This window comes from Equus przewalskii, chromosome 17, assembly GCF_037783145.1.
Source record: "Equus przewalskii isolate Varuska chromosome 17, EquPr2, whole genome shotgun sequence".
Lineage (NCBI taxonomy): Eukaryota > Metazoa > Chordata > Mammalia > Perissodactyla > Equidae > Equus > Equus przewalskii.
The window spans coordinates 76,035,309-76,054,552 of NC_091847.1; positions in this window are offsets into that span (position 1 = coordinate 76,035,309).

Here is a 19,244-nt window from a genome sequence, read left to right on the forward strand (position 1 = left end):
ACAGACTTATGGGCACAAGTAACCTGCCTGGGCTTCCAGACGAGGCTGCCCAGAGGCCTTAGCTTCCTGAGGCGTGAGCTGAATTTTGCCAGATGAGTCAGAGAAGAGCGGATGGAGCGAGGCGTACAGGACCGAGAAAAGCACGTCCGTGAAGGCACAGGGTGTGGAACTGCATGGGAAGACCCGACTGCAGGGGAGCACCGCTCTGAAGGGCTAGAGAAGAGACAGCATTCGGGAAACTGCCAAGAGATGACGGATGTGGCACGTTAAGTCGGAGCACTTCAAAAGAGTTGTGTGTGTGTTCTGACTGTCTCTCGTGGGCAAACGAGAGGGATTGAAGGCCTGTAAGGAGGAGACAGACGTGATCGTGCCGCGGGGTCCCCACTGAGGGCTAAATATATATTTTTCCATTTTTTAATCAGCAAGTTAAAGGCATTAGGGATGGATTGGGACACATTAGTCAAACTTTAAACAGTCAAATCAGTGTTTAGTTGTGTTAATCACCAGAAGATCGTCGGACACTTTGTAGGATGTTATTTTATTGTCACTATTAGGGCACACACCCACAGACACACACAAACACAAAACCACCTTTAGCTTGCCACATTAAGATTTCCTCAAAACTGGAACCTATTCATTTTATTTTATTTTATTTTATTTTTTTAAGATTTTATTTTTTTCCTTTTTCTCCCCGAAGTCCCCCGGTACATAGTGGTATATTATTCGTTGTGGGTCCTTCTGGTTGTGGCATGTGGGATGCTGCCTCAGCGTGGTTTGATGAGCAGTGCCATGTCCGCGCCCAGGATTCAAACCAACGAAACACTGGGCTGCCTGCAGTGGAGCGCGCGAACTTAACCACTCGGCCACGGGGCCAGCCCCTCATTTTATTTTTTTTAAAAAATTTAATATAACTGCTTTGTTTTTTAACAGATTTCTTGAGAAATAATTCACATACCATGCAATTCACTCATTTAAAGTGAACAGTTCGATGGCTTTTGTTATATTCACAGCGTTGTGCAACCAACACCACAATCCATTTCAGAACATTTTTGTCACCCAAAAAAGAAACCTCATGGCCCTTAGCCGTCACCCCCAGCTGCACAGCCCCCTCAGGCAAGCACTGATCTACTTTCTGCCTTTATAGATTTGCCTATTCTGGACATTTCATATAAATGAAATCATGCAATTTGTGGTCTTTTGTGACTGGCTTCTTTCACTTGGTATAATGGTTTCAAGTTTCATCTATGTGTACATCAGTACTTCCCTCCTTATTAAGGCTGAAGAATATCCCATTTTGTGGATATAGCACGTTTTACTCATCCATCCAACAGTTGGCGGACATTTTGGTTCTTTCTACTTTTGAGCTATTATGAACAATGCTACTAAGAACATTCATATACAAGTTTTTACGTGGACGTATGTTTTTGTTTCTCTTGGGTATATACCTAGGAGCGGCTTTGCTGGGTCATGTGGTATCTCTATGTTGAATAATTTGAAGAACTGCCAGACTGTTTTCCAAAGCAGTGGCACCGTTTCACGTTCTCACCAGCAGTGTATGAGAGGAACCTATTCATTGTAATGCCAAGTTCTCATTAGCTCCTATAGGAATTCCCCTTCGGACAGAAGGACTGGCTCCTGGCCCCGAATGCCGAGGGAGGAGGGAGAAAGTGTTTGCAGGGCTGCCTTTGTTTTCAGCCCAGCTCAGAACTTGTTTTAGAGTATCTAGGCCGCCCCTTTCTTTCAGGCAGCCTCAACCTCTGGGACGGTTGGAACGGAACACTTATTTTCCTGTTTCTTAGGAGTGTTTTGAGGAGAGAAATTCTTTGTGATCCTTGGAATGGAATAGCACAATTTTATGGAGTCTGTTGGTGGTGGTTGCCACAACAAAACAAATAGCTGTAATGCTTGAAATTATTGAACGTTCGCCCTGGACAGGACAGTACCGAGACCACACAGCCCCAGCAAGGCAAACAAGCTGCAGCTCAGAAGGCAGTCTGGTCCTCCAACTGGAGGTTGATCACAGGGATCATGGAGCTCCGTCCAGGCCCTGGAAAAGGCCTGGGATTGATTAGCAATGTCTGCCCTGGTGACAGAGGGCATCAGTGGTGGCACATGTGCTATCAATTTGCTTTCCCTGATTGAAGCCAGCCATAGTACAGCTGAGGCTGCAGCCGAGGTCACACAGCTGGTTAATGACAGAGTTGGAACACGAATCAGGTCACTGTTTCTTCCTCTGCACCAGACTGCCCTGGTTCTAAAAAGTGCCTCATAAAGACACCTGTCCAGGGACAGGACGAGGTTACCAAGTCAGTCTCTGTCCTGCTATGTTCAGACAATTCTCATCAATGCCTGTGGGAATTACCTCATCAGTGTGACTAGTTAAAGATTATCAAGTCTTGGTAAATGCTAACTAATGAAGAGGGGCTGTTGCCTCCTGAACCCCCATATCTCCAGCACTCACGTGGAGCCCCCTTTGACGTCCACAAACAATGCATTTATACACAGGGAACGTTGAGAGGGATGGGTTTGGACCAAAGAAATGAAGTCAAGCGCCTTCTGATTCGAAAGGGAGTGACTGTGTGTGTGCTTTCCACCTGAACAAAGAGAAAAGAAGCTCCATGTTCAGCCCCCAGATCAATCAAATCCCATCTTCTGGGAAATAGTAAGGACCAAGGTCATTCTAGGGGAGAAAAATGATTTTTCTGTAGGGGAGAAATGAATATTGACTATAAAAGAGCCGTTTCTAAAATCCTCAGATCTATTTGTGTTTCATTAGAATGTAAAATATGCCTGAGTTTCTCTTTTTCCACTTTACTAATGAATTAAAGTACATACCAACAAAAAACTACATAGAACTCAGAGACCTTTTGTAATGAATTCCTTTTCTTCCTTTTTAAACGTTGTATAAAAGTGGAAACAATACAAAAATGACTTCCCTTTGCCCCGTCCCTCTCCCTTCTCTTTCCTTTTCCCTCCATCATCACCTGAGCACCTTCTATCCGTCCCACATCGTGCCAGGATCCAAGCGAGGGAGCCGTCATCCCTGCACCTGAGGAGCTCGGTCCAGGAGGGCCTGTGCCTGTCCCCTGCCCCGGGGACAGCCATGGGCTGACCACAGCCTGAGGGAGAGGCAGAGACCAACTGCCTCCAGGGGAAGGGAAGGTCAGGGAAGGCTCTGGAAGACAAGCAGGTGGTCAACGGGCAGAGAAGCAGGAGAAGAGCACTTCCCGGATGCACGAACTCACGGAGGGGCCCCAAACTGCGCAAAGCTGAAGATGCTGATGGTAAGGTGGATGTGGAGGGGGACCTGAGAGGAGCCACAGGAGGTGAAGCAGGAGAAGCGACCTCTCTTCCCACGCTCCTGGGGTGAGCCTGGCCCCAGACCCCTTCTGTGCAGAAGACTCCTGGTTTTTTTGTCAACCTCAAGAAACTAAACCAGGAATGCAGGCAGGGATCAGTGTGTGTGTGTGTGTGTGTGTGTGTGTGAGAGAGAGAGAGAGAGAGAGAGAGAACATTTTAATTGTCCATTCATTCTTTGATGGACATTTGGATCGTTTTCACTTTTTGGCTGTTATGAACAATGATGCCATGAACATTTATGTACAAGTTTTCATGTGGCCCTATGTTTTAATTTCTTTAGGGTGTAGACACAGGAGTGGAATTGCTAGGTCATATGGTAACTGTTTGACATTTTGAGGAGCTGCCAAACTGTTTTCCCATATACCTTTGAAAATCTGAGTTAAAAAGTAACTTTAAACTTTCAAAAGATACGGCCTCCCTCTAACAATCGTGCACACCAATCCGTGCTCCTCCAGGGTTATGTGATTATTGTATAAAAAGGACATCCTTTATTCCTGCAGTTCACGGCTGGAGCATCCTGGGACTCAGGCGGACAAAGCCTAAAGGGATCTCCATCCTCATGGGGGATCCCAGGTCAGTGCCTCAGACTCACAGACGGACAGTTTCCTTCCTGCCTGGCCTAGAATCTTTTCTTAGTTTTATGTAGAGTCATTGGCTTTGATCACCGCACACATCCTTAGATCCTCCCTCCCTTGCACATTGACCAATGTCCATGGGATCAGTTAGGTTGAAAGCAAAGGCCTGGATAGTTCTGGGGCTCCTGAATTCCCATAGCAACAAAGGGAAGGAAACACACCAAGTGAGACCCTCGTCATGCCCAGGAGAGCTGGGTGATGCTCCTGGTCTGGTTGGGTCCCTGCAGCCCAGACTGGGGAAGGCTGAGGGATGAGGAAGGCTGTCATTGACTGGGATGCAGAATGACCTGCCCTGCAGAGGTGATTGCTCACCTCCCATGTGCCGAGTGCTCCGGTCCAGCTCCTTACTTACCTCAGTTTTGTAGAGGAGGAAGCCAAGAGCTCGGACGCCCCACAGCAGGAGAAGACAGAGTAGGTCTGAGTCCCCAGATTGGCCTCAGAATCAGCCACCATCGCTGTGATCTGGAGCCTAGAGGCTGGAACAGGAGCGAAGGCCTGGCCCCATTTGCGGTGGCCACCCCACACCATTTGGTGGCCCTGCAGCACCAGCGCCTGGCCCTGCCCAGCAGAGCAGCTGTTGGTGCTATTTTGGAGGCAATCATATATTTTTAATGACCTGCAAACTCTCCCCGTGAGAAGGGAGGGAGAGTTGAAATTAGGGCCAAGCAATTTGCATTGCGAATCAAGTTATCCTCCCCCCTGCTCTCCAAGAATATGCAAAAATAAATGCCTCCTAATGAACCCTGGGGGGTTGAGGCTTTCATATGAATTCTGCTGGAGGGGTAAAGAGTTCTAGCCAGACTGAGGCGCAGCGGGAAGTTGGAGCGGGAGGGCCAGGGCTGTCCCCTTCTGAGCAAGGGGGAAAGGAAATTGGATTATCTTGCTAACAGTTGGTGTTTTCCTATCTCTTGGAACCACACATGAGAGCTCCCCTCCTTCAGATGAAGGGAATTTGATTAGCCCTGTTTAACCAGCCAGCTCCTCACCCAACTCCAGCCTCCCCACGCTGGCCTCACTCACTCACCCTCCAGCTCCTTCCAGACTCCCTGGGCCTACAGAAACCAGGAGCTCCAAAGCCTTTGCCTTTTCCAGAACCAGAGAAGACCTGTTAAAGATGAAGATAGATAGATAGATAGATAGATAGATAGATAGATAGAAGAGATAGCTAGATAGCTAGAGAGAGACAGGCAGACACCTTTCTATCTGAGGTCAGGTAGCCTTTACTTCTGGCTGCCATGGGGAAAGCACCACCCTTCTCACCTCCCCTTGGCCTCCAGCTCTGTGTTTATTCAGCACAGTGAGGTGTGTGTAGGCAAGCACGTGCTTGTAGGAAAGAGCCGTGTGGGGGCTGGCCTGCAAGCTGAGCGGTGTGGGTCTGAGGGCATGTGGATGTGGTATTTGTGTGGGCTTGAGAGAGTGTGGTAATGATGGTTTGTGTGGACTTGTGAAAGAGAGGAGGCGGGGAGGCCCGTGTGCAGCCTCCCTGGGGGAACTCTGGGGATGGGCAGGAGCCCAGCCCGGACAAAGGGGGTCTGCACAAGCCCTGGAGCCCTGTGTTCTCTGCCTCCCGGCTGCCTCCTGGCGCTCCCCTCCCCCCAGGGCTGCAGACACATCCTGCTGATCAAGATTTCTCACCTTTCCTTGCAGGGCCTGCCAGAGAGGAGCCTGGCACCCAGCAAGGCCCTGGTGGCACAGGAGGCCTTGCGCCTGAGGCAGGGTCTCTCCGCAGTTAAGAAGTAGGTGCGTCCATCAGACAACCTGATTTCAAAGCCAACACCGCTGATCAGAAAGAATAGAACAGATTCTTCCATCTCCTCATCTCCTCCTCTGAAAAGCAGGGACGTAAAGGACCCATCCTAGTGGGTGGTGGTAAATACTGTGGGCTAACAAGTATGAAACATTATTGGGGTGAGTGGGTTGGTAACTGCTCCGCACTGTAGGCTCCATTATTGCACACAGAGCTGGGATAAGATGATTTAACCTTCTTAAGATGTTCTGAGGACCCGTGGGTTAGGGCCACACCCAAGGGAATAAATAACTTGACCCTTGCTAAAGGCCAGTCTCCACTGACAAGGGGCCTTCAGGATTCAGGATTTCCTGGATGTTCTGGGCACTTGTCTCCGCCAAGATGCCCCTGAAAAAAAGAGAGGAGAGGAGCTGTTATAGGTTAAAAAGAAACAGAAGTCGTATTAATCAAATGCAACTGAGAACACTGACTAAATCCCAACTTAAATGAGACAAATATTAAAAACTTATGGGCAATCAAGAAAATTTGAACACTGAGTGGATATTACACAGTATTAAGGAATTCCTGTTATCATTTTTAGATGTGACCATGTTACTGCGGTTATGTTAAAAGACCAGATAGTCTTTATCTCTTAGAAAATACGCCGAAATGAGTGAAATGATAAAATGTTTTAGATTTAATTTAAAATAATGTAGCTGGTAGGGACAGTTTGGGAAACGGGGAGAAGCAGATAAAACCAGACTCGCAAGGTGATGGTTTAAGGGGTTCCGTTATATTATTTCTCTAATTTTATGTGTTTGAACATTTTCATAATTAAAATATTAAGAAGGAACAAAAGAAGCACCCCCTGGATCTGCTGTTTGGAAGGGGGCTTCTGCCCTCCTACGATGTCCCCAGGCCCTTGGACAAACCAGGAGGGGCACGGCTGAGCAGTGCTTTCTAAACCCCATAAATCAACAAGCACAGCTGAGGCCATTTAGTAGGAAGCTTGTTATTAAGAAAAATCTGGTTTAAATGGGTCATTTTATTGGGGGGAGGGAGCGGAGGATGTTGGAGAACAGGGCCGCCCTGGCAATGAGGAGCTGTATAACCAGTGCCAAGCTCTCCCTCACAGGCAAGGATTGGATTGCGTTAACTCTATCGCCACCTCAGACCTCTTCCAAGAAGGTGGTGAACCCAACGTGATAGCAACAAGAGTCGCGCATGGACCTAGAGAACGTATGAGAGACAGAGAGAGAGAGAGAACATGAGCCCGTTGGGTTACCTGCCTTACCATAGACGTGGGGGGCCTTCAAGGGGACACTGGGAGTTCTCTCGTATTCTAGGGAGGCTGCATCTGTGATGCAGCAGGACTGTCGTGCACGACCCAGGGCAGAAAAGGGAAGGGGAAACAGTCAACTGACAGGAAGCTTTTAAGTAAAGTAACCTGAGCCAAAGAGCAGGAAGGCCTCCTGGAGAGGCGGACTTTGAAGGGGGATCTTAATGGAAAAGGACCCAAGAGGGACCCTGAGAAATGAATAATGTAGCCACACCAAGGTGAGGACACTTGTGGTTAAATTGCACTGGAAAGTGGTTTTTGATGACAGAAGGCTTGGAGGGTCATGTGACTGCACTTGCTCAGCCCAAGGGCCAAGAAGGCCCAAGCACCTGAGTTCAGGGTTTCAGTAATGACAGGCCAAGACAGGGGCCCTGGAGGGACTATGAACTTTCTCTCCTTTCTTAGTTTGCCGGTGACCAGGGCTGCTGCAGGGGTCAGAGGATGAGCACTGACTTTGGACTCAACACCCCCAAGTTCCAGCTGTAGCTTTGCCAGGCCCTGGTGGCAAACTTTGGGCAATCAATCCCTCGGACTCTCTCAGCCTCAGTTTCCCTATTGGCTAACCGGATGAGCCATTCCTGCTTCACGGGGTTGCTGTAGAGGGGAGTTTGTGCAGTAAAAAGTGCTTAGGACTTGGAGACGAGGCGCCACGGAGGCTCACGCGCAGGCCTCACCAACTGTGAGCCCTGTGACCTCAAGCCAGTCAGTGCCCCTGAGCCTCTATTTCCTCAACTGAAAAATGGGGGAGAAATAGCATCCTAGCATGAAGACACAAAGAGGGATGAAAGCAGCCGGTCCAGTGAAGGCGCTCGTTCACGGTGAACACTCACTATGTCAGCGATTAGCATTAGTGACCCAAGATAGAAAAACATAAATGAAGTTAAATATGGGAAGTCACCAAGAATGGCACTGAGAAAGCGTCCTGGCGTGAGAGAAGGACACTCAGCCCTTCCCAGACTTCCGGTCATCCCAGCATTTCCCACCTGGACCCGGTTGTTACCTGTCACTGGGAGCACAGGGACCGCCCTCACTTTCCGCAGGCACCCTCTGCTCGGACGGGCAGTGGTCCTGGTCGTGTCTGTCGGATCAATAAAGCCTGTGAGTGATTGAGATCTTTCTCCACGGGGCAGATGGACAGAAACTGGCATGCGCATGACCCAAGGTTTAGGAGAAGAGAAAGGGAGCTTAGAAACTGGGAAAATAAGGTCAGAATATTGTTGTTGGTTTTAATCTTGAGTGTAACTGGGTAGCTTCAGAAAAATCTTTAACATGAACAGTGATTTGTAGACCAAAAATCTTAGCACCAAAGCAAAAAAAAAAAAGGTCCTGTTGCATTATTAACACTCATGGGTATATATGGATCTTCAAATGAGTGTGTGCAGACAGTCATCGTTCCCAGAGTCTGCAGAGTCTGTACCTTGCGGTTACTGAAGAGACAGTTATGACACTGCCCTTGCTAAATTAAACCTCATCCACTTCACCCACATTTGTTCTTGGCTCCTGCTTCACGGTAACACCCCTCCCTCTCCTGGCCCAGGCCTCTGCCCTGGCTGGTCCCCAATCCTCCCACAGGGCAGGAGGGACCCCAGCCGATCACAGGATGTTTTCCTTCCCGTCTGTCCCATTGGTCCCCTGATGGTAGACGCCAGGGTGTGAAACTGCACACCTACAAAGTTGGCCTCCTGGTTCGGAGGCCTCAAGAGGAAACCACCACCATTCCCTCCATTTCCTGTGGGTGAAAGACTGTGTGATCGAAACGAATCGCACTCTCGTTCCTCTTCCCAAGTCACACACACCCAGCCCAGTGGCGCAGAGTTAAGGAGTAAGCGACATTAAATCAAGGTTGGGCTGAGACCTAGAATTTAAAAATAGGTGTTTAGACCTCCAGATGCTTGTTTGTCTCCTTCCGGCTCCATCTCCACCCTCACTCCCTGCTGGGACCTTCTCAGTGGGGAAGGTGGTGGGCTGGCCAGCCCCTATGTGCACAAAGGGTCAGCCCCCTTGGGGGTATGCCACCCCCCCACCCTTGCTTGCTCGCTCGCTGCTCTGTTCCTGTTGCTTCTCTTCCACTTTCTTCTCTCTTGCAAGCTCATTAAAAGCTCTTTGAGTTTGAAGGGGATTGTGTCACAACAGCTCTGTCTCTGCCAGCTGGGCACCAGGCAGGGAATATGCATCCTGTTGACAGGGCACAGCTCAGCCAGGGTGGCCCCAGGACCCGAGTGCTTTTCACATGGAGATGAGCTGCCGCCAGACTCCTTCTGTAACTAATCACCGCTGTTGTTGAAATATTACCGCCGCTGTTACCACCACGAGTGACTCAAATGAGGAACAGGTGCTTTGGGTAACGTCAACCACGGGATGGTCACTTCTCTGGGATCTCCCTCCCTGCCCCGTGAACATCCGGGAACCGTTCAACGGCAGGGCCAGGTTGCTGCCTCTGATAGCAGAGTTGCAACAGTGCTGGGATCTGCCTGTATCCTGTTTAAACCAGGGCTTCCCTGATGAGGGTCCTGGGGTGCAGAATCTGAAAAAAAAAAAAAACCAAGAAGAGTTTGGGGGAGCGAGTGCAAAAAGCATGGGCCTCAGAGTCACCCAGCCTGAGTTCAAGTCTTTCTTCACCCCTTGGTAGCTCTATGACCTGGGACTGCTACTTGCCCTCTCTGAGCTCATTTTCTCATCATAAAAACAGAAATACTAATAACGTTGGGGTTGCTATGAGGGCTCAGAGTAACGTCGATAGGTGGTTAGCACCATACCTGGCACACAGTAGGGGCTTTATAATGAAAGCGAATGGCTATGTTGATGTTGGTGTCTGACGCCCTTCACAGACCCTCACCCCCAACACACGCACAGACACACACACACACACACACCCGCACACTGTCCCCAGCAAAGTAACCAGCTTAGGGTTTACCCTCCTCTCTCCACTGCCTCTGGGTCCTGGGAAAGCAGATGCAGCTCACAGTAATGACAACAGCCAGCATTCGCATTTCTCTTCCCGGGTTACAAAGCTCAGACTCACACACCTTCCTGTTTAATCCTCGGAACTGCCTCGTGGGGTGCATATGTATCCCTGGTTTTTTCAGAAGAGAAAGCTAAGGCTCAGAGGGGTTAAGCGAGGTAGCCACGGTCACACAGTGTACAAATGGCAGATCTGAGACTGAAGTTCACTATTCTTTCTCCCACCCCAAATTCCCCGTTGGCCAGTACCCTGTCCACACAGGGAGGCAAACGCCCTCATTGCCCCACACAACCGCTCACCGTGCCCCCAGGGGAACTGCTAGGGGGGTAACTACTCACCTGTGACAAAGTAGAGACCGCTGCATGGCAGCACCCTGCCCCGGTGGAATGTTTGTATTTGGATGGGAGTCTTCTGTTGACTAGGCCTTCGCCCAAAGGGTCTACTGCGACGGATGTTCAGGTCTTCGGAGGGGAATTACATTAACCCCCAGAGCGACTGCCTTCTCCTTCTCTGGAAAGACCTGTCACACATATTGAGGCTAAGAGCACACAAAATAAAAGGGAGACCGCACAATTGCAAAGCCGTCAGCGATCTTTGATCCAGTCGGGCGTAGCCAGTGGTTGGGCACTGTCTCCTAGACTTAGCTCCATCTTCTCGCCAACTAGACTCAGCCACGGGGCTCAGGCCAGAGGGGGCCGGTTCAACCTTCCTGGGCTGAGCTGAGGGAACCGTGAGCTTTTCAATGACACCCATATCTCATTTGATCTTAACAAGACCCTGTGAGTTTGTGTGAGGTTGATGCCTTTTTTCCTGCCATAGACAAGGATACTGAAGGCCCAGTGTGCTCAAGCCCCCAGGCCAGCATGCGGCGGTCTCCAGACCAATCTCGCCCTTCGGAAACGATGCCTCTTCTACATCTGCCTCAGACCCCACACTTCCTGGGTGTTTATACACAAAGCAACCACAAGTTCATCCTCCCACAAGACTGGGCGCTGGCCAACCCTTGACTCTGCAGATGAAACAGTGAATCAAGGAGACTGGTAGAACCCACGAGACCACCCTGCCCACTGCCACGTGACCTTTGGGTACGGACCCTGGAACTCCACTATGATGTGGGCTTGGAGAGGGCACAGAGACAGCTCCCTCCCCAAAGGGAAGCAACAAGGAAGCTCTAGCTGTCTTTGCACAGGGAGGGGGAGGTCAGGGGTCGACCCAGTCAAACTCTCTAAGAATGTGAAGGGTTAACTGTGTCTGTCATTTCCCCTGGGACAAGGCAAGAAATTACGGGTTTGAATCATAGCAGATAGATTCAGGATAGACATTAGAAGGAACTTCCCGACCGTGAAGACCACGAGAAGCTGGAGCAGATTCACGTGAGAGAGGAGAGGAAGCTGCTTCTCTGGAGAAGTATAGGAAATAGGTCAGCGGCTGGGTAGGTGGACATGGGGAGGCTGAAGTCTGCGATTACTAGATTTCCCTTCGAGCCTCATGGCTAAAAACTGCTAGAAGACACCGCATAAACAGAAAGTGTAACTATACTTATTTTTAATTGAATAATCATTGCTTCCAATTTGGGGTGATTTCAACAATGCTTCTTCTTGTATTTCTATTTTGGTTCTCTAGGGAAAATTTGAAGTTTCCTGGTAATTTATAATTTTAACCACAGTTTTCCTGAGGCAGTAAGTTTATATGGGAAAATAGTTCACTCTGAATCTTAAATTTTTTTCCTATGGTATAATTGGCCGTCACTCTAAACACACATGTCATTATCTCATAAGCTCATAATTGCTGACTCCTCTAACCCCGACATCTCAGGAACAAGTAGTCTCCCTCCAAGAACATGTCCTGGTAACACCAGCACAAAATTCAGGTGCCCCTGCATGACAGGTAGAGAAGTTTTTAAAAAATGGAAATGACACCCAGGAAACAGAGAAATTAAGGACACTCTGTGACCTGATATTGAGGCTTTCTCCTCCTTGGGCTGGAAGGCCCTGTTCTTCAAACATGTGGATGACGGTGCCAGCCTGTACCCAGAGGGCAGGAGCTCAGCAGCCTTCCTGGGAGAGGATGGTTTACACAGGTCCCGATGCACTCTCACCCTCTCTCCCTTGCGTCAGGAGGTTGCTCCCAGGGGAGCGAGGGGAGTCTGGAGGATGAAATCACCAGCGGGTAGGGCTCAACCTGTGGCCTTATTTTATCCTAAGGTAGCCAGACAGCATTAACAATAATCAAAACAGATGGAGCCATCCCTCGAGACTCGAGGATAGAGTAGAGCAGTGGCTGTCAACACTTTTCACACGGTGGCACACAGAGACCATAGTATGATATAATCATCACACAATAATAATAATCCAGGATAAACAGATAAGGTTGTTTGCAAGCAACCAGGGGGCTCCAGCCACTCCAGGCCTCGCCTGGACACCCAGTGGCTGAAGGGCCACCTACTGGGAAGCTCTGAGTAGAGCCAAGTGCTGAGGGCAGTGGCCCCAGGCGGGAGAGGACTCTGGAGTTAGCTGGCTTGGAGTTGAGTCCTGGCTCGGTCACTGATTACCATCTTGGATGAGTTCTTGAGTCTCTCCTTGCCCGAGTTCCACACAGATGTGATGGAGTTAATCACAGTACCCCCTTCATGGGGCTATTCTCAGCTTTAAATGGATTAATCCACGTGAAGTGCTCAGAAGCGTGTCTGGCACAGAGCAAGCCCTGGATAAACAGCAACCGCCCCGTTCGTGCCTGTGCCAGCTCCAGAGTCCAGGCCCGCCTCCCAGCAGAGAAGAGCAGTGCGAACAGCATCATGCTCCAAAGGCAGCTAGAAACTGTAGTCAGGTGATCCACTGCTTTCTCCGAATCTGTGCCTCTTCTCTTATTCTCTCACCTGCTTCCTTCCTCCCCTTCTCTAATGTGGCCGTGGATGCCTATGAGGCAGCAGTGAAAGAGGAAAGAGAGTTCTGGGGAGCAGGAAATTCGCCCCTGGCTCTTCCTCCCACCTGTGGTGGGCTCCTGCTGGATGAGGCACCTCACCTCTCTGGCACTCAAGCTCCTGTGGATTGAGAGGCAGCGGTTGACCAGATGACTGGGAAGGTCTCTGTCTGTTCCAATGTGTCCCTGGCTGTTCTGTGGTTGCAGGGTTACTGAGTACGGTGTGTGTGTGTGTGGCAGCTGGCGCCTAGACACGCGTCACAGATGACCAGGACAATTAACACAAAACAAGTTAGAGTATTCTCCAAATCAAAACCCCCAACACCTTCCCACCTGCAGTACGAACATACCTTCCATTTGTCACTGTTGCCCTCCTGATAGCCGAGCTCTGAATAGGAGACTTTCCCACCTCGAGAATAAATCTGTAAATATGCCTCCTGGGTAACACCTTGTTGGCTTTGTTACTCAAACCTCTTGAAAACAATAAAACTGCATTTCCTTTTAAAAACGGTCAGTAATTCAGATGTCTCCCTTAGGCCTCCCACCCAACTCATCTGAGTAAGTAAAGCGTGTTCATTGCTGCTCAGATGAGGACATTGGATAAATACACACAGACTCACATTTATCCATGAGAAATGCATAATAAATGCCGCTTCCCATCATCCGGGGTTAGACTTTCCTAGCTCTGCTTTATATAGAGGTGCTTATAACATGTACCTCCTTCTTGCTATTAAAAATTACTATTTTAGCCCAAATAGTCACTCAGAAATAACAGCCAGAGCACCATCTCACTTTAATCCTGATCCTGACAAGAACCATCCTCCACCTTCAGGGTTTGGGGAGAATTTTCTCTCCCTTTCTCTTTTCCCTATCCTTTGGAGCGGATGGTCCTCTGAAGCGATTTCTCGCAGCTCCTGAAAATCAGCTGTACTGCTCCTGCAAAGCCACACCGAAATGTCCTAGCAGAGGGAGCTAGGGCAGACCATGTGGCCTAAGGAATTGGCAGAACGCAGCCCCACCAGGCAGGCCCTGTGGTTTCACTTTACTTTCACTGACACAAATGCCCTTCCTCCGTGAAGCCCAGCCCAGGCCTGTGTGAGAAAGACTTTCCGGGAGTTTGGACACCTACCGCAGGCTGGGAACACTGCTGTTCCGTCCAGCAAGTAGAAGGAAGTTTTCCAAGTCTTGGAGAGAGCTCTGACCGCCTCTCGGGATGGGCTGGGAGCCTGGAGCAGAGCCAGGTCCAACAATTGGGCATCCTCAGAGGCTTCGTGGGGGACCGTGCGGGGCCCCAGGGCCAGCAGTGGTGGCCTTCATGGACTCACATCCTGGAGGGAGTGGGGAGCAAGATGAATGTGGCCAGGACTTTTATTGCCTGCCGCCTTTGACAAATGACGATGGTTAGCAGAATGAGTTCACCAGCAAAGAAAACACGACTCACAGGCAGCCACAGAACCCTTTGAAAAGTTCGTTTCATCTCCCCCAGTGGCACAGCCAGTGCCAAGGCAGAGAGAAGCAGCCCCGTGGCGTGAACCGACTGGGCTTTCTCACGGCTAGGTTTCTGTGGCAGACCGAATAATGGCTCCCAAAGACACTCAGGTCCTGGTCCCTGGAACCTGTGCATGTTTCCTCACATGGCAAAAGGGACTTGGCGCTGTGATTGAAGTGAGGATCCCAAGATGGGAAGACTGTGGTGGGCCCTAAATGTAATCACAAGTCTCCTTGTAAGAGGGAGGCAGAGGGAGATCTGACTACAGAGGAGGAGAAGGAGATATGAGGACTGAGCAGAGACTGGAGTGATGCTCTTCGAAAACGGAGGAAGGGGCCACAGGCCAAGGAGTAAGGCAGACACTAGAAACCGGAAAAGGCAAAGCAACGATTCTCCTCGAGAGCCGCCAGAAGGAACCAGCCCGGCTACACCTTGACTCAGCCCAGTGAAACGGATGTCAGACTTCTGGCCTTGGGAACTCAAAAAGTTCCCAAGAGTTGGGGATACCCAGTGGCATGGCCTCCCCTCATGGCAGAGAGACTCCTGAAAGACAGAAAGGAGCAGCTGAGTACCTCTGCAAACACATGCCCACAGCCCAGACTCTGTGCATGCTGGGCCCACCAGGCAGGCCCAGCATCCTTGGCTGGGACGCTCAGGGCAGGGCGATGGAAGGGCATATATGGAGCACCTACCGTGTGCTTCCCTCATCGCAGATTCTCTCACTTAACCCTCTCGGCAACCTTGGGAGGGAGAGCTTGGAGCACTCCATTTGCTGATGAGGATATTGAGGTCAGAGACATCAGGTCATTGCCCAAGGTCACACAGTTGGTCAGCAGCAATTCCCCAGGGACATTCACTTGTGGCTTCCCCCTCCCCTGCCCTGTGTAACCCTTCCTTAGGCATCCTCAAAAGTGAGAGACTGGGGGAGCAGTTGCTGTGGCACAGTTCCAAGGAGCTCATTCATTCATTTGCCCATTCATTTATTCATTCATTTATTCACCAAGCGCTTAGCCAGCCCTCCCAAGTCTTAGGTCCCTTCCTGTGGGAGAAGAAGTGACCCTGTGCCTCAGGTGGCTTACAAGCAAGAAGCAGACTTTCACAAGGCAAACTATGTTGGTATTGCCCTCTAAAAAGTGCCCCCACCTGAGGTAAGGACAGCTGGCACAGAAGGTCACGCACGGCCCACAGTGAGAATTATTTTATTTTACCAAGGAGGAGCTGAAGCTTGATGTTGTGGGTGACTTTTCAGAACAGAGGGAAGAGGAACTGGGGTTCTTCATGCTGAGGAGGATGCCACAGGCTTGCAGTCAGAGTTTCCTGGAGCTGTGCATGGTCGGCGTGGGCCCCAAGGCTCCCTGCACATGCAGGGTGTTGGTTACTGTCCAGTCAGATTAGGGGTAGAGACGATGGCCCGGAACAGCTCTGCTAACCTTGACCAGATAGATCCATCACGTAGGATCCAGGAGAGGCAAGAACGGGGCCTAAGGCTGGCAGCTGCGTTGGCTGCCTTGCACCGGGGATGGCACAGTGGGGTTTTGACTGGGTGTCCCTCTCTTTACATCCTCTCCCAGCAACAACGTGTCCCATTTGGTCTTCTAACATAGTTGTTTCCGATAGGATGCTTTCAGTTGCAAATAACGGAAAATCCAATCCAAACTGGCTCAAATAATGGAGGGATGTTATTGGCTCCATCTGACTGAAAAGTCTAGAAGTAGGGCTGACTTCGAGCGAGGCTTGTTCTGGTGCCTCGAACAATGCAGGCAGACCTTTTTCTCTGTCCATTTCTCAGCATCATTTCCTCATCAGACTCTACCCACATGAGGTGCCCTTCTCATGACCCCCAAGAGGGCTGCCAGTACCCAAGCTGAGTCTTGTTGGCCTTGACGGGCAGACTAAAGATGTTCCCAACTGGGAGCCGATCGAGAAGGCCAGGAGAAGTGAAATGCACCGATGGTCTAGAGCAGATCACACCCCCCTACACAGCACAAGGGGTGCAGTCAGCGCGGGGCACAGGGCTGAGAGGGGAGGAAGTGATTTCCCTCAGGAAAGTGGGGATGCTACTAAGAGGGGAAGTGGAGAACGGATAGATGCTGTGGAGCCAACCAAAATATGTCTGTGAAATGTTTACAACACTGATAGTGTTTTATTGTGTTTTGATCTTTAATGAAGAAATTTTCTACCCTTCTTAATACTTCCTTGAAGTGAATAGCCCTGCAAGGGCTTCCTTAATTGGGTACTTATGATATCACATACTCCTTAACAGTCCGATGAACAGATTTCTTCTTCATTAAGGCCACAGGGCTTTTCGAGGCCAGCTCTTCCCCCGGTTCCCTCTCTGTGCTTCCCCTAAGAGAAGCGGTATGAAGTATTGTCCTTGATTAATCACAGGCCAATTATCTAGTCTGTGCATTATCAGGGCTCCTCCTTTTTCTTCCCACATCATGCCACCTTTTAGCCATCCCCCTGCTCATTAACAAGCCTGCCTGAAAAGATAGGGTGAAAAAGGGAAATAGAACTTCAAATCAGCCAGTTTAGCTCCTTACCAAACCTGGTACAATTTGTGAGAAGGCCATTGAAGAGAAATGATGGCAAGAGACCATCTGGAATTTCCATGATGATCTGTAATAACTTTGTGCGCTCCTTCCCCAGACACCTTCCACCGCAACCCCATCTTCCTTAGAGACCGAAAACAGCTAAATTCTCCAGAAAAGGCACATTCCTTAGACACTCAGATATTTCTAATGACTCCATTCTTCTTCTCTCATTTCCTAGGTATCTCGATAACTTTTTTAAATAAACTTTTTTTTTTAATCAAGACAATTGTTTTCAAGACCTATTGAAGGGATCAGATCAACCCCACTGCCCAGGCTGAGAACTCAGATCCTATGCCTCAGTTTTCTGGTGAACAGGGAGCAAATGAACACAACTGCCCTTGCTAAATCAGGTGAACAAAGTAAAGGGGCCGTGGGTCTGCGGGTGCCCCTCCCAGCAAGCCAAAGGGCTTCATCATCTTCCCGGAGCGTCTGATCCCTGTTTCTACGCACCACCCACGGCTAGCAGATTCCTCCTGCCTCTGCTAGGCTGGACAGGAATTGGTATGACCTCCAGGCTTTCAGTCTCCTTAGCAGAATTCAAACAGAAAGGAAAAGGATATCTTTTCTACTTTTTAAAGAACGTTTTTTCCCAACATCTAAAAACAAGTGATTTCCCTTTGGGATTTGTCAACACCTGGTGGAACAGAGACTTCCAATTCGGCTACTAGACAACAGCAGTGAGAGCAGGTCTTAGAGAGATCCAGCTCCTTTATGCCATAACCTGAGGGTGTCCGGAGGCTTTCGGTTCAGTAACGGAACTGGGGCAAATGTTTTCAAATGCAAGCCACTAGTCCCACACTCAGCCCGTAAGTCTTGGTAGAAGGCAGGGGGTCAGGATTTTGTCTTAGTCCATTTGACTGCTGTAACAAAACAGGCTAGGTGGCCAAGAAACAACAGAAATTTATTTCTCATAATTCTGGAGGTTGGGAAGTCCAAGATCAATGCAGCTGATGTCTTGGGTCTGGTGTCTGGCAAGGGCCCACATCCCGGTTCGTAGACAACTGTTGGTCTCTTCACTATGTGCTCAGTGGTGGAAGCAGAAGGGGGCTCTCTCTGGCCTCTTTCACAAGGGCACTAATCCCATCATGAGGACTCCACCCTCATGACCTAGTCACCTTCCAAAGGCCCCACCTCCTGATACTCTCACACTGGAGATTAGGTTTCAGCATATGAATTTTGTTGGGAGGCACATGTTGAATCTATAACAGCACTGGCAATTACTTTTACCGGCAATGTGGCTTGGTCCAAGTGACCTGCACGTTTCTAGGCAGAGAGTTAAGGCGCACATCGACAACCTCTCCCAGCAAGGGTTAGAAGCAACCCACTCCCTCGGCTACGTTAGTGGGGACTCTTATCATGGCTGCATAATAAAGCGCTGGACCCAGAAACAGAAAAAACTGGACTCCAGGTCTGCCTTTATACCCAGCCCTGTGGTCACCGAGGCAAATAACAATCTCTCTCAGCCTCAGTTTTCTCATCTGGAAACGCGAACCTCAGCGAACCTCTCAGGGCTATTCTGAGGATCAAATGCATTAACGTACACAGATGTGTGCAAACCGCACCCAAGTCTGAATAATGATGACAATCTCGATGCCAGGATATGTGCCTGCCTTCTAATGGCCTCATATGGGAAGAGAATAGGCTTGGGAGGAGGGCGTGTCCCACACTGGAGCACCCACAGGTGCCTTCCCTCATGAGCATAACTGGCCCCATAGAAATTCAAGTTTCAACTCTGCTCAAACTTGGTTGACTTCACAGCTGTCTCCCATTCCCACTGAGGGATAGGCCATCTCCCCATTGTCCATCGCTTACGGTCCCTCTGCCAGCAGAGGGTGGAAACATCTGCCTTTGGCTGTGTGATTTCCTTGGCTTCTCCAGTCTTATTCTTGTCCTAATGTTCAGCACCCTGACGATTGGCCCCGGGCACGGGGCTTAGCACTTCACACAGGTGACATTATGTATCCTTATCTGCAGGTGACAGTATAATGATAGTTGTTGTTATCCCATTTTTACCTGGGAAGAATCTGGGGCCCAGAAAACGGTAGTAGCTGCAAACTTCCCAAGGTCACATGGCCGTTAGGAGACAGAGCCAGGCTTCAAAACCACCAGGGCCTGCCTGACTCTGCACATCCTCTAACCACTGAGGTTCTACCTCTCCGTGCCCTTCACCCAGGCTGCAGGGAGGGGCCCCAGGAGGCCCAAGAGGGACAGTCAGGCCTG